This window comes from Silene latifolia, chromosome 1, assembly GCF_048544455.1.
Source record: "Silene latifolia isolate original U9 population chromosome 1, ASM4854445v1, whole genome shotgun sequence".
NCBI lineage: Eukaryota > Viridiplantae > Streptophyta > Magnoliopsida > Caryophyllales > Caryophyllaceae > Silene > Silene latifolia.
In genome coordinates this window covers 47,514,379-47,526,736 of record NC_133526.1, presented here as the reverse complement: position 1 = coordinate 47,526,736, position 12,358 = coordinate 47,514,379, and the positions used below count along the sequence as shown (strand labels likewise).

At 41.4% G+C, this 12,358-nt stretch overlaps 1 non-coding gene across 1 annotated transcript; it reads right to left on the bottom strand.

Moving 5' to 3' along the window:
* Nucleotides 1-219: 219 nt before the first annotated feature.
* LOC141620356 (small nucleolar RNA R71) lies at nt 220-326 on the bottom strand. Its single transcript, XR_012531944.1, has one exon. It is a non-coding gene; the product is annotated as a small nucleolar RNA R71 (small nucleolar RNA).
* Nucleotides 327-12,358: the final 12,032 nt, after the last annotated feature.

The window sequence follows — 12,358 nt, the reverse complement described above, 5'->3', positions numbered from 1 at the left end:
GCCAAGCACATGGAGACATTCATTGATTACATTTGTTCCATACCCCCACCAACCGGTGTGACCCAGGACCAGGTGAAGGAAACTATGTTTATATTGTCTCTTCGTGATGCTGCAAGGGAGTGGTGCAGAGACCTGGATCGAGCTGCTAATGGGATCACTGACTGGAATTCTTTGGCCCTAGCATTCTACAAGAAATATTTCTCTGCCTCGAAGACTAATGCCATTAGAGCTCAGATCACGAGCTTTAAACAGGGTACTGATGAGAACTTTCATGAGGCATGGGTCCGTTTCAAGAAGCTGGTGCGAACCATTCCGCACCATGGGTTCTAAAAATGGAGTCTATGCAATCAATTTTATAATGGGCTCTATGACGACCAGAGGGCTATCTTGGATGCGGCAGCTAGTGGCTGATTCCAGGAGAATATGGGAGAGACTAAGGGGTGGAAAATTATTGATGATTTGGCCACCCACAAAGCTGAGTATGGAAATTCCAGGAGAAATCAAAGGAGGAGTGCTGAATCCCCTTCTGTAGCTGCACTAGAGGCTCTTACGGCGAGGTTTGATAAGTACGAGTTGGGAGGAGCTTCAAAAGGAGGGATCTATCATGTGAATGATGTTTCAGACGGTCCTTTCGTCTGTAAAAGATATGGAGCCGAGGGACATGTTTCAGATAATTGTCCTAGTCCCTATGAGTCTTGTGCTGCCTTTCAACATTATAGGCAGACAAACACTTATTTTGAGCCGAACACCCATCCTAACTTGAGGTGGAGTAGCCAGAATGTCTTAAATCCTACTCTACCTCCACAGCAGCAGCAGCAGCAGAATTATGTGCCCTCTCATAAGCAACAACAGTTCCAAAAGCCTCCGTATGTTCCTCAGCAGCAGCAGCAGTCTCAAGGCTCCGAATTTGCCGAGTTGAAAAATTTGTTGCTGAAAGAGTCTCAAGCTAGAGAGGCCGGGATGAAAATGTTGGAGAGCCAAATTGCCCAATTGGCTAGCAAGAATACAACTCGAGCTCCGGGACATTTACCGACGCAGACCGATCAAAAGGAGACCCTTAATGCCATCACCTTGAGGAGTGGGTCTACCCTTGATGGGCCCGCTATGGTCGAGGACATTGCTGAAAAAGATGAGGCGGAACCGAGTCAGAAGAAAGCTGGAACGAACAGTGGAAAGAAAAAGACGATTACCAGGTACATCAGTCGATCGACTGACATACCCAGTCGATCGACCAGTCCGCGAGAAACAGTAGCTTCTGGTGCTGTAGAAGTCAGTCGATCGACTGACATACATGGTCGATCGACTGACAGCGCTGCTGATCATGAGTCTTTCTGTCCTCCAATGCCAGATAACTTGAGGGACCACTTTTTTCGGGGTAAGACAACTCTGAAAATATTGAGGCAAGACCCGAATGCTGATGGGTCAGTTCCGGTTCCAAAGTATGACCCGATAACGATTAATGGTTCATTTTCGAGACGGTCTGAAGAGGGGTCAAGCTACAACAAGGAGAAGATGGTGGATTTTCAGCCTAAATCCACTGACACCGGTGTGCGAGATTGAGAGGACAGGGCTAAGTTGCTTCTTACAGCCCCTTATCCGGAGAGATTAGTGCCGACAAAGGAACAGGTATCATTTAATAAGTTTAAAAATGTTATTCGTAGCTTAAACGTACAAGTTCCTTTTCTTGAGTTAGTTAATCAAGTGCCTGCTTACATGAAATTTATGAAGCAACTTTTATCTAAAAAGAAGTCACTTGAAACTGTGCATACTGTCGCACTAACTGAGGAGTCATGCTCTTATTTGACCCACACTGCACCCCATAAGCTAGAAGACCCAGGTAGTTTTTCAGTCCCATGTAGTATTGGCACCTTTTCTATTGAGAAGGCCTTGTGTGACTTAGGAGCCAGTATTAGTGTCATGCCCTTGAGTCTTGCTAGAAAGTTGAAACTGATTAGGTTTGCAGTTACCAACATGACAGTACAGATGGCTGATCGTTCTGCGGTCCAGCCTATAAGAGTCTTAGAGGACATTCCTGTGCAAATAGGAAAGGTTTTTTTCCCTGTTGACTTCATTGTACTAGATATGCCCGAGGATGCCCACATTCCTATCATTTTGGGTAGATCATTTCTGCACACTGCTGGTGCAGTTATAGATGTCGGTTCAGGGACTCTGACCTTCAAAGTAGGGAAGCACTCCATTGTCTTTGCCCAGACGGCTAAGAAGAAAGACCCCATGTGGCCAGTAACCTGTAATACGGTTTCTGAAAAAAAATCCTATTTTATGCTATCTGACATGCCTGTCTCTATGCCTGTTTCTGCTATAACACCTCCGCCCCAGATTGGGAGCAAATTGGAGGAAGATTCTTCTGTTTTGGATATTGCAGGAGCTGGTTTGGGGAAGGAAGAGCCGCATGTTGCTCTAGCTGTGAGGGAGCCAATCGTTCAAAGAGGTGGTCTAGGATGTCTTAGGTATGGCACTGATGAGGAGCCTGATGAGTAGCCAGTCAAAGTAAGGGAGTCCGATCTAGATTCTGATGAGCCGGAAGAGGTCATTGATTGGGGAGATACCAAAGCTGTTGATCCGTTGAGTTCTGCGGATGTTGGAGTTAAGGAGAGTGCGGTTGAGAAGATGAGCACTGTAGAGGCTACTTCTTGTAGCCAGAAGCCGACCAAGTGGGCCATTCCGTGGCCATTCTTGATCAACTATTAGTTGATCAATTGCTTTATAAACCATTCATTTTATTGCTTTTAAGATTGTTTATCGTTTTTCGTGTGCGCGCGACTTCGCATTTTAATAAGTTTGCTTAGGATTTTATATACTTTAGACTTTACATTTGGGTTTTGCGCAATTTTGGGCGCGTTATTGTGTGTATTTGCAGGTTTATAGACCTTGATAGCTCAATTTATTGAGCTAATTTGAAGAAATCAGAACTTACAGCAGGTTTTTCAGTCGACCGACCGCCTCCTATGGTCGATCGACTGAGCTGCGCTTTCCAGGAGCTTCTGTTCCTGTTCACCGTGGTCGATCGACTGGGTGATGTTGTCGATCGACCGCCCAGTGCTGTTGTACCTGTTTTCAATCATTCCCCTGCTGTGTTTGGTTGATTTGCGGAGTTGAGGGAGTCTTTTCTCCACTTTATTCTCCGACTCATTTCTGTTTTCTTCCGTTTCTTTATTTTACACACAATGTTGTGTTTCAATAATTGTTTTTCTCGGATTTATGTGTGGTATTGTTTGTCTTTCCAGGTACTTATTGGTAGCACTGCTAGCTACTGAAACCTCCTAGCTCACGCTGGTTTGGGGAGGTTTCCTTTTGCTGCGCTTAAAGTCTTGTGAGTTCCGAGTCCTTACTTCATGTTTTATTTATCTAGTTTATCGCAAATTCCCGTTTTCCTTTATTTCATTACATGATTTTGCACAATGGGGACATTGTGCGATTTGGTTTGGGGAAGGGTTTTACGTTGCATTTCATTTGCTTGCATTCACGTTTACATTTTGTCTTGCATTGTTGTTTATTTTCTCTTATATATACAAAAATTTCAAAAAAAAATTGAAAAAATTTAATTGAAAAAAATTTAAAAAATTTCAAAAATATGCACGTTTATTTTAGCATATAGGTCGAGTCGGAACGGTAGTATTTCAATGATGACATTGCATTTGCATCTGTTTTATGCCTGAGCCTTGCTAATTTACTTGTTATTAGTAGAATCATATATGCATAGTCTACGAGTTTTCGTTAAATTTCTTGCTGAACTTGAGACTTGACTTAAAATTTTGGCAAACTACATCATATTCTGAGAATTAGAGGCTATAACTGGTGTCATTCATGACCAGTTTATCTAGGATTGTGAGTAGTTACTCCTTATGAGACATGTTACATCAATTTGCATAAATATGAACTTAATCTGCTTAATACTTGTATGCATTCGGTTCGTGGTTTGTTGACACATGTGGAAGAGGTTTCCCTTTATTCATTTTGCCCATAAGCCCCCACACTGCCAAAACTAGCCTTTTGTCCCGTTAACTACATCCTACACTTAGCCTGCCCTTGTCAAGCTAGTAGTTTATGTTCCTGGGATTGTTACTACGTTTTTGGTGGCATATGCTCATTTTGAGATGTTGTTGGGAAGATGAAAAAGAAAGGAAATAAAGGAAATAAAGAAAGAAAAAAAAGAGGAAGAAAAATGTTTCGGAAAAGAGAAAAAGAAAAGAGTGTTGTATTGTGGAGGGCGGTCGATCGACTGCCCATCTTGGTCAATCCACCGAAGCCCGAGAAGAAAAAGAAAAATCATTTCGCATAATTCAAAGTCCTTATTAAATGGCGATTTTTGCTCCCATGTTGCATTTATATCTTATGGGTAGTTGATTATTATGGAGATTGTGAGATTTGTGCTTGATAATTAGCACCCGTTTTGTTGATATGAGCAAGAAGTTGGATGTTGTCATATGGTTTTGTTGGGTACTAGCTTGATCACCTATACCTCCACATTCCCATAAATGTTTTTGCCTCTTCTTACCCATTACCTCACATATCCATATTTACCTCGGCATGTGTCATGGTCATCTGTTTGGTTGGAATGCATATGTACGGTTGTGGAGATTATTTTCATATTAGAATGCAGGCATGTTCTTATAGGTCGTAGTTAGGTGAGTGTCATTAAAAAATTAATTCTTTCTATCTTTACATTTATTCACCTGTGCTTATGAGTGATTCGAGCGACCCGTGAGAGTCCATATGATAAGTCTCTACAGTTGACAGTTCAGCAGTTTTTGACGACTATATAACTCGTTTACATGATTCATATTGCTAATTGATTGTTAGTTGTTGCATTAAGTTGGTTTAGGCTTTACAGTTTGCATTTCGCTCTGAGATTGAAATCGTTCCATTAGGTCTTAGGATCGAGTCTAGTTCTTGCTTGGGGACAAGCAAGGGTTTGGTTTGGGGAAGTTTGATGCGTGTCTTTTATATGATGTTTTACACCTCATTTTACACGCATTTCAGAGCTCAATTGTGTAGTTTTATGCTACTATTTGCCCCATTTCGTCTACTTTCGTATTTTTATGTAATATTGCAGATTTACGCGGAAATGAGTAGAAATCGAGCCGAATCCGTCCCCGAGTACCTTGCATTGCTTTTGACGTGAAGTATTTACTCAAGGAACGAGCTTGGTGCGCATTTCGAGGCCTGAAAGATAATTTTATGAAGAATTAGAAGCGGACTATCAGCTAAAGCAGTCGATCGACTGACCTCTATGGTCGATCGACCAGAGTACGAATTCCAGAGGGTACTGTTCAGTGCAGACCAGTCGATCGACCGGTTCTAGTGGTCGATCGACCAAGCCGCTAATCTGACGCAAATAAAAAGATCGATAATTAAGAAGCCCATTGTATATTAGGTTAAGGAATAAGTGTTACGTATATTCCTATATAACGTAACCTAGGTTATTCAGAATAATCATCTAGTTTTTATCAAGCTTTAATTCAGTTTTATCACTAAGTTCCACATATACATTAGTTTAGGTTACTTCCGTTAATAAAGTTTCGTTTCGCATTCGGTTTTTGATCTTTCTTCTGCAAATCCTCTACACGGTATTCATCTGTTTTAATTTTCAGTTTGTTTGCTTTCATTCGTAGTATAGAATTGCTAGGTTAGATCTCCCGAGCCGGAATTATCGCTTTACGTTATTTGTTTGTTTAATTATTTCAAGCATGAATTCAGTAGTTTTATTCGTTAATTTTATTGTTGTTTTCATCATAGTCATGAGTAGCTAAATATCTTGTGCTAGGATGTAGGGGATCTGTAGAAGTAGGCGGCGTAGAATAGTACGACCTAAATCGCGTCATGGTCGATCGACTGGGTCCCCTGGTCGATCGACTGGCCACGAGAGTTCAGCTTCGTGTTAATTAATTTAATCGCCATGTTTGACGAATCGAGTGCACACGACTAGTTGAATGTCTAGGATTTGACCGAACCAATAGAGATCGAAAGATAGGGAAGGGAAATAGCCTACCTAATTAAGACGACTAAATTAATAAGATCGAGAGATGAGTTAATTTAGCCTTTTTAGTCACTTTTCAGGACGAAAGTTAGTATTAGTGATATTAGGGACTTGTAGCGAGATCGAAAGATGCTACCTGTAAGAATGGACCGAGAGGACTTCTTATTTTCCCGTCTCAAATGTTTGTTTTAGACCTACCTAGTATACTGTAATACTACGGTTTTATGCGCCTCTGGGTACTCTATCGAGTAGGCCTTATTCTGTCGAGTAAGGGTACTCTATCGAGTAGCTTTAGGTACTCGATAGAGTAGCAGGGTACTCTATCGAGTAGCCTTAGGTACTCGATAGCGTAGCCGGCACTCGATCGAGTACCTCAGCTACTCGATCGAGTAGCCGGTTTACGGGGTGATGAATTGTCGGGTTTTGTTAATAGTGCGATTTGGTATATAATTACTTCCGTCACTTTCTTTAAACACTTTTATAAACCTAATTGCTTTCAAAAGAGAAAACAAACTACGTTCTTCGCATCAATCGCATTGTTGGCAAATCCCGGAGCTTGGAAGGTCGGATTTTATCTTTCTTTATACCTTTGTGATCCTTGAGTCGAGGGTAAGATCTACATACCAATTTTATAGTATTTCGTTAAGTTTCGTTAAACCCTAATTTTGGGATTGGGAGTTTTTGTTATGTTTCTTGATTGGTAGAAATTGCATGATTATATGTTAGGAGGAGAATTCGTAGGAGAGGAATTTTGATACAGCTGTTGAGACCGTCTGATTGTGTTGCTGTTCCAGGTAGGGTTTCCCTACTCAGTATTACTTACATAATGTGTGGTGATTGTGCTGTAATTAGTGTGATTGATTGATTCAGACGCTTGTGCTTATACATTGTTGATTGGTTCAGAATGTTGTTGATATTGTGATTGTGATTGTTTAACTGTGGTTCTCGAGATGCGTTCTCGGCTGAGTGGAGTCACTTGCGGGAGTGACTTCACGCCCTAGTTTCGCCCGTTGTGGAACCCGCCACGGAAGGGGATGTGCACATTAATGGGACAGGGTTATCGCTCGATATGATGAGCGGGGCTTAGGTGGGAACGGCTGCGGTCCCCCACTGGCAGGGCTGGTCCAGTGGACAGTCGGTGACGGAGACGGAGTGGAGTGCCTGATTGTGTATGATTGCTTGAGCTGTGTTGGTTGCTGTACTGTTGATATATAACTTGTGTAAATAGTACTGACCCCGGTTAAATGTTTTAAAAACTGTGGTGATCCATTTGGGGGTGGTGAGCAGTTATTGAGCAGGTATTATATGATGCGTACGGGATAGCTGGGATGAGTCATCACGTTGCAGTTAGAAGTCTTCCGCTGTGTCAGACGATGTCTAATAGCTTGATAGTTTTATCAGTAGACGGTTTGAGTACTTTGTAATTCCTTTGACAGTTTTGGGTTTGAGATATGAAATCACTTAAATTATATTAACTATTTAAATATGTTTCTTTATTGTCTTATGATTATCATTGCCTCGGGTAACCGAGATGGTAACATCCTTATACCTGGGTGGTGTAGATACCTCATTTCTGCACCTCCCGCAAACCACCCGGTGATGATTGGGCCGCATGTTTGATACGCGGAACGATTTGTGACAATTCGTAAGATTATCGTCAAGTGATTGCTCAAATATTAATGTCTACCTCTTAGTTGTCATCTACGTCCCGATACGGTCATTTTGACATTAATTAGAGTACATTCGGAGTCCGGGCCTAAAACCGTCTCCATTTTCTGATAACCGTTAAATCCCGAGTCAGAATGTTCTGGAATGTTCCGGATATTTCTATTCCATATTTCATAAATTTTATCTTTTAGTAAGCAATTTCCCGTAATATTCACATAAGATATTAAGGAAAACCGGATTATTTCCGTCCTACCATAACTCAAACACGGAAATCTTTCTTCTGCAGGAGGAAACCCCTTGGGAACAGACGCAGCAGGTGTTGCGCCTCTTCCAAGAGACGCAGTGGCTGCTGCGCCTCTTCCCAGGCCCTTTTCTGCATGTTTCTCGTATCTTTTTCATATCTTTCCGAGATTCACTTCCAAAGAGTCTCCGAAACCCTAATTCCTTCACGTGATTAGTATAAATAGGAGCCTTCGCTCCTCATATTTCTCACGCGAGTGTCCGCCCTTCTCTTCTCCCTTTGCATTCTAGACTTTGTTCTTACTTTTTGGCGTCTACGTGCTTGAACTTTCGACCATGTAAGCTCGGATCCTTCTGAGTACCAGCCTCCCCATTTGCATGACCGACCAATTTGACCAACTACACCATAATCAACTTAATTAATTAATTGTTTTCCTCTTACGAGGGCACTTTCTTTGCATTCGCGTCGAGCATCACTAATCGATATCTTAGTCCTTCTCGTTTCGTCAACATGTAAGTCTGAGGGTGTAAATCTCTCTTTTATTTATTGTATTTTAATTATTGTATCATCATTGTAAGGTTTATGTCGAAAATACCATTAAAACCGATTTCTAAAACCATGCTTTAAAAACCTCTTTTTACGGATTTCCAGTAGATAACCGTCGAGAAAGGACGCAGCAACTGCTGCGCCTCTTCGAAGGAGCGCAGTTCCTGCTGCGCCTCTTCGTGAGGCTGCCGCAGTTCCTGTTTCCTTTCTTCTTCGTTTGTCCTCTGTTATTCGTTTCAAAATCCTTTTGATTGTTTCGTTTTGTTTGTTAATTCTTCATCATAATAGTATATAATTCACATGTATATTGTAATCATCACCGTTAACATGTTTAGTTCATCACAAACCCGACTTAAATCCCTAATAATCCAATATTTGCGGGTTTTCTTCATTAAATTCAATTCCGGGTTATAGAGATTCAATTTGTTCATATTGAGTTTCTGGAATTCGTCTTTGATATAGTTTACATCTGTTTATTCATACGATCGTCGCATATTCGTTACTAATCCATCATATCTAACCTAATCAATTGAATTAATTTGTTGGACTCATTAATATTTTTCACTTCTGTCATTATTCCATCTTGTAATTAATTCGTTTGCATCCGTCTCACTCAAGTTTTACTGCTTTCATGACCCATTCATATGTTAAATAACCTATTAATCACTTCCATCCGAGTAAATAATTTAATCAATCGTTAAAATTACCAATCGACATTAACGGCTTGCAATTACGGCTTCACATCCAGAACTGAGCCAAGGAACAGACGCAGCGTCTGCTGCGCCTATTCCAAGGGACGCAGCTCTGCTGCGCCTGTTCCTGGCTGTGTTCTGTCCCTGAACTCCGTTTCTGCCCGACCTAGTTTAATTAGTTTACATATTAACTAACTATTAACCGTAATATCACGCTAATTCCTGTTCGTTGATTTATTTCTTTCTTGTTCATTCTTTTTCTCAAATTATCCGTTTTAAAGGTATTTTCGACATAAATCGCCTATTCCGTTGTAATTATTGTAATTTTCATTATTGTAATTCATATTTATTGTATTTTCTTTTATTGCTGGTATGTTTTCACATGTAAATGAACATTAAATCCTACTTCGACCCGATTGTTTGCTAATTAATTGTCTACCGACTTAGCCTAATTCTCACATGCTAGGATTAAAACTTGGATGTTGCATTGCATGCATATAGCCGACGATATATCGAGTACGAATAACTTCCCTAATCATTAGTAGAGGCCGCTATCGAGGCGGGCGGGATTAGGTGTTCGATCAAAAGAGCTTCCTAATACGTACCCTCACCCCTTACTCCAGATATCTGTGAACACCCGTGTTCATTGGCATCCACGAGAGTCATTCTAGACATAGAATGCTAAGGGTAACGATTGCTTAGTGTTCATGTCTCTACTTTGTGTCTTGACATGACACGAGGTATTCGAACGGTTCCAATTTCCCATAAAAATTGGTGGCGACTCCATACAAAAATGCAAACGCTTGTTTCTCTTTTCCTACCCGAGCGCCCCCGTGGGCCCCGCGCTGTCCACAGTTTGTCGACTCCGCTGGGGATAATACACTTACGTGTGGCAAGGGTGAAACTTGAACAAGGTTAAGGAATAGTTTGTACAAGACAATTGTCGGTTTTCATAACTCGGTCTTCCTAGACCGTTTTATTCGGCCTTCCTATGCCCAACCCAACCCATTCGACCAATCGTCCCGTCTAAACGGTCCTAATTCTTATTTGGGCCTAAGGATGGATAGCGATTGACGTCATCCGTACCATGATGCTTACTCTTGTTTGTATCAAGGGCCTTCACTACTTGAGGAAATGGATTAGGAATCGGCCTTACTCTTGTTTGGTACGAGCCTCTCCACAGACTTCGGGTTTGATGGTTCGGTATGGCAACCCACCTTTTAAACCAAATCCCTTTTAAATGCACTCAGAATCCCGTTATAATGCTTGTATAAATATGTATACCTTATGTGATCACCATTTCTAAACGAAACCATGACGATTTTTCAAAAAAAAAATCAAAACCTGTTTTCAAACAAAAAATTTCGAACAAGGATTTTAATTAGCGCAAAATCCGGTCGAAACTCTGTCCGTTTGTCGTGTCAAAATTCGGGCCACAAGCCCATTTCAAAACCTCACTTCGAGTCCACTCCTACAACTACACTATAGTTGACTAGGACACACATTTTCAAAGAACTTGTCTTTCTTCAAAACTCACTCAACACAAGTGGCACACACCCACTTCACGAGTCAAAACATTTCTTCTTTTAGCAAGTGTGTTAGAATGGTCGATCGTGTTTTGATTCGTCGTCGATCTCTTATCCAGTTTTCAAGATGCCCGGATCAAGTGATGAAACGAACTTCAACCAACTTCAAAATGGTAATGATCGAATCCTAGCCGCGCTAGCCCAAATGCAAGCTACCCAAGAGCAAACCTATGACCGCCTCGAGCTCATCGAAGGTCGTATCTATGCCGTAGAGGGAAGGTTGCCTCCTCTTGAAAATGAAGTACTACGTAACTCCGATGATGAATCTAGGGATGAGAATCCTCCCATAGGGATGATCAGTAAATGAGAAAAGACTCCAATACCTAGAGGAGCAATTGATGTACCTTAAGGGTGATGACATTTATAGGGAGAACAATCGCAAGTATGAGGCCGTCAATTCCAAATTGCCAACTAACTTTAGTATGACGGATATCCCTAAGTTCAAGGGACACGAGAACCCTTTGAACCACATCCGAACCTTCAAGGATTACATGTCTATCAAAGGCATCAAACCCGAGATGTTCTTAAGGATCTTTCCTTCATCTCTTGATACCATCCCAAGGCAATGGTTCTACTCTTTAGATCACAAGAAGGTCGCTACTTGGGAAGATGCCGCAATCGAGTTATCTAAGCAATATGCGGATAATGCCGAGATCCAAGTCAACATGCGTACTCTAGAGGTTCTTACCCAAAATGACAAAGAAGGATTCACCGACTTCCTAAGTAGGTGGAGGAAGACTAGCACTCAACTAGTTGAACGCCCGGATGAGGCTACTCTTGTGGAAAAGTTTGTGGATAATCTCAAGCCCATATATGCCAATCATTTGAGATACCAAAACATTAAAACCTTCAAGGACTTGACTGTACTAGGGACAAGGATTGAAGATGACATCCGTGAAGGACTCTTGTCCAAAACGGTAGGTCGAGGATTTCAAGGGTCCACAAGTCGTTCATACGGCTCTACTAGCAAGACCGATGAAGTTAACCTTCTCGAAACATCCAAGAAAACTACCCCACCAAGGAAATTCACAAACCTTGGGGAAACTTACTCCAACGCTCTAAAAAGGTTAATGAAACAAGGTAAAATCCAACCCATTGGACCTACTCCCGAACCCGAGAGGAAGTCCAAGTTTTGGGACGAAAATTCGTACTGTGAATACCATAGGGGCAAAGGGCACGACACAGAAAAATGTTACAAGTTGAAAAACGTGCTTCAAGACATGATTGAAGATGGTCGATTGCCAATACCACCGGGAGGTAAGCCCAACAACACTCAGAATCCTCTTGGAGTTCTAGTGATCACAAGTGATGAATCTACCTTAGATTGCTCACACCTCATTTCTCCCACCGAAAATGAAATTCATGCAATCGAGAATGAATGGCTCTACTCTACTATCTCCCCTACCATTTTCGACTTCATCACATGGGCAAGAAGTGTGGATAGACAAGTTTGGGAACTAGAAAACATGGTAACAACTTTACACAATCCCAACGCAATACCCGAAGAACATGTGCCACTAATCTTCTCTCAAAATGCCACTATGCAAAAAATAGTCACCGTGGTTGATAAACTAGTCGACCAAATCATACGACTAGAAGATGATATCATGAGAATGAGGGAACTAGC